The sequence below is a fragment of the Bactrocera tryoni genome, unplaced genomic scaffold, assembly GCF_016617805.1.
Source record: "Bactrocera tryoni isolate S06 unplaced genomic scaffold, CSIRO_BtryS06_freeze2 contig_12113, whole genome shotgun sequence".
Taxonomy (NCBI): domain Eukaryota; kingdom Metazoa; phylum Arthropoda; class Insecta; order Diptera; family Tephritidae; genus Bactrocera; species Bactrocera tryoni.
The window spans coordinates 1-3,834 of record NW_024391324.1 but is presented as its reverse complement, the minus strand read 5'-3'; the positions used below and the strand labels follow the sequence as shown (position 1 = coordinate 3,834).

The 3,834-nt window shown below is 36.1% G+C and overlaps 1 pseudogene; it reads left to right on the top strand.

Moving 5' to 3' along the window:
• Positions 1 to 371: 371 nt before the first annotated feature.
• On the top strand, positions 372 to 574 carry LOC120779290 (annotated as a pseudogene).
• The last annotated feature ends 3,260 nt before the right edge of the window (positions 575 to 3,834 follow it).

Here is a 3,834-nt window from a genome sequence, read left to right as displayed (position 1 = left end):
CAGCCATACCGGCCAACGAGCTAAAACACTCGTTAGGCATATGAATCTAACGCAACCTTGTCTGCGAAGATGTTCGAGCAGCAAGCGAAGCGGTGACTATCGGCGATCGTTTGTTCGTTTCTTTCGGCACAGCTCGGCTTTTCTACCAACAACACAATGTTTCCATGCTTATGCTGTTGTTGTTTTTGTAGAACAAGGTTTCAATTTTTGGTTGGTGACATATTCACATGTGTGCGCATATGTATGTTTGTATGCTTGTGCATTATTGAAGTTATACTTCTTTTTCTTTCGTTTGTTTTTCATTTCTGCGAATTCTCAACTATTTTGCGTATCTTTTGGTTGAAATACTCTGCGTTGGCCGTTGAAAAATTAAGGCTATACTTTACAGGATCATTTCTGTAGTTAGTCTTCATTTACATTTTTTGGAAATCGACCCGCGATGACGAGGTATATCGTTTTATCTGACAGCGTGAGGTTTAATAAGTTCATTTCTAATTTTGTCTTGTGGCATATTAGAAATGATGTTTCTTCGAAAATCGTTCGCTTATAATGGATAAAACGACTTCTGAGTGGTGATTTTAATGAATAAATTCGTTTTGGTTGAAATGCTCTGCGTTGGCCGTTGAAAAGTTAAGACTGCACTTCTCAGGATCATTCATTCCTTTCATTTCTTAAAAGAAATTAATGACCATTAGAAATATGCATATTTGCATTATTTCGTTGTCATTTCCATATTCGTAGCAATAGAATTTCTATTGCATAAGTAAAGTAAAGGCCGCTGATTGTCACCCCTTTGCCGCTGTAGCAGCTTCGCCTACAAACATGCGTAAATATGTATGTATGTATACGTATGATCGTGAATACATATCGTCGCAGATTTTCGCGAGAAGCACCAGAAAGTTGTGCAATTTATGATTTTTAGCTTTTGCCATCGTCGCGAAAGGACGACTTGTTGGCAAAGGCATGCTCGGGGAGATGTTACGGCCTCTGTTTTTATGAATGAAGCGAGATCGCTTGTGGAATTCGCGCCTACGTTCATTAATGAAATCGTTTTTATACTCTCGCAACAATGTTGCTAACGAGAGTATTATAGTTTTGTTCACATAACGGTTGTTTGTAAGTCCTAAAACTAAAAGAGTCAGATACAGTGTTATATATACCACTGTGATCAGGGTGACGAGTAGAGTTGAAATCCGGTTGTCTGTCTGTCCGTCCGTCCGTCCGTCCGTGCAAGCTGTAACTTGAATAAAAATTGAGATATCATGATGAAACTTGGTACACGTATTCCTTGGCTTCATAAGAAGGTTAAGTTCGAAGATAGGCAAAATCGGCCAACTGCCACGCCCACAAAATGGCGGAAACCGAAAACCTATAAAGTGTCATAACTAAGCCATAAATAAAGATATAAAAGTGAAATTTGACACAAAGGATCGCATTAGGGAGGGGCATACTTGGACGCAATTGTTTTGGAAAAGTGGGCGTGGCCCCGCCCCCTACTAAGTTTTTTGTACATATCTCGGAAACTACTATAGCTATGTCAACCAAAGTCTACAGAGTCGTTTTCTTCAGGTATTTCCATATACAGTTCAAAAATGGAAGAAATCGGATAATAACCACGCCCACTTCCCATACAAAGGTTATGTTCAAAATCACTAAAAGTGCGTTAACCGACTAACAAAAAACGTCAGAAACACAAAATTTAACGGAAGAAGTGGCAGAAAGAAGCTGCACTCAGGCTTTTTTTAAAAATTGAAAATGGGCGTGGCGCCGCCCACTTATGGACCAAAAACCATATCTCAGGAACTACTAGACCGATTTCAATGAAATTCGGTATATAATATTTTTTTAACACCCTGATGACATGTACGAAATATGGGTGAAATCGGTTTGCAACCACGCCTTCTTCTAATATAACGCTATTTTGAATTCCATCTGATGCCTTCTCTGTATAATATATAGTACATTAGGAACCAATGATGATAGCGGAATAAAACTTTACAAAAATACGGTATTTGAAAAATATGTAAATGACGTATTATGAAATCTCGATTATCACTTTACCATGCGAGAGTATAAAATGTTCGGTGACACCCGAACTTAGCCCTTCCTTACTTGTTGTTGTAAAATTTACTACACTTTTTCTTCGCCAATTTGACTGCCATATTGACTTGTGAAGATCAATTATTTGTTGGTGACATATTCATATGTGTACGCATATGTATGTTTGTATGCTTGTGCATTATTTGTTTGGCAATGTATGCAAATATATGTACATATAAGTATATATGATTGTATGGACATGCAAGTCAATGCGCGCACATGTAATAGGTATATTGATAAGTGATGAAAATATGATTTCAATTTCTGAACGCGCACATGCGTATACATACACTCATATGAGCATGTGCAGATACACAAGATAGGATAGAAGATGTATGCCTTTTAACATCGTATACTATACAAATAAATATTTTTCTAACTAATAGAAATTAAATTTATCACAGCAATATACATAATATACATATACATAATATTGCTGTGATAAATTTAATTTCTATTAGTAAGAAAAATATTTTTTTGTATAGTATACGATGTTAAAAGCAAAAAATTAAAAATTTATTCTGTCGAGATTCGAACCTGTGGTAGCATCTTGATTTTCCAAGCGCTTACCACCAACACCACCATTGACGCTTAGGTTGTGCTGACTTAAGTATGGTTTGGTTATGAATGTAAGAAACATACGATGGTTCTAATAATTTTGCTTAAGTATATGCTTTTGTAGAACATTTGCTTTCGCAAACATATGTACAGACAAATGTGCAAACGACATAATATATGTACATATGTATGATTGTTTCGCATTTTGCTTCTATGCCGGTCAAATTTTTATACAAAAATCGGCTGAAATGTGTGAGAAAATAAAATGGACAACTGGGGCAAATAATTTTTAAAAAATTTATTAACAATTAAATATAAATGAAAATACATGTAAATTTACTTAAATTTATTTAAATTTATTGAAATTTCGTTTCGCATTTTTCGGCACTTTCAAATTCACGACTTAACCCGCACACGTCTTATTCGCGCAAAATTTCCAACTTTATGAAAATTGGCGCAATTATTGACACTTCAATTTTATGTAAAGTTTAAAACATATTTACATATGAATATATAATATATTTCCTCATTTTATGTGCATAATAAATTTATAAAATGTGAATTTAAGTTTTCTAGTTTTCTTTCATACAAACTGATATGCATTTCTTGGAATATCACTAAGAAGTATAACTTCATCCGCGCGTAAGCACTCCACGTACCTTTTTTTTTAAGTCCTGTTTGCTTAGGAACGCAAACTGACAGCTTTTGGCCCCAAGATAATGTACCGTCGCAAACAGTTTCTTCGTGAGCTTTTTACAAAATTTTCAACTAATATCGTACTGGACCCACCGTCGAACTAAATAGACAAAGTGTATCCCAGAAAAGAAACCGCACGCAAAACGAAGCGATGGGAACTCAGACCCAAACAAGGGAGAACAGAGTAACACAGTGCAGCAGCACCAAGGCACTTCAGTGATGGGGCCAGAGACAGATGGCTGTCATAAACGGCAACTTCACCGTATCACTCGTCAGATTATTAAGTCTAGTTTCAGGCTACGTTCTCGACAACGCAGCAGGTCCCCAAACAGAGTTTCGCTCTTTCGAAAGCTTTAGGGGTTACAAGATAATCAAATGCGGAAACCAAGTAGCATTGTATTACTGGACTGGCAGTTTAGTTGAAATTAGTGACGGCTTCGAAGGCATCAAATTTCATATGAGTTTTCAAAATGTTGTTAA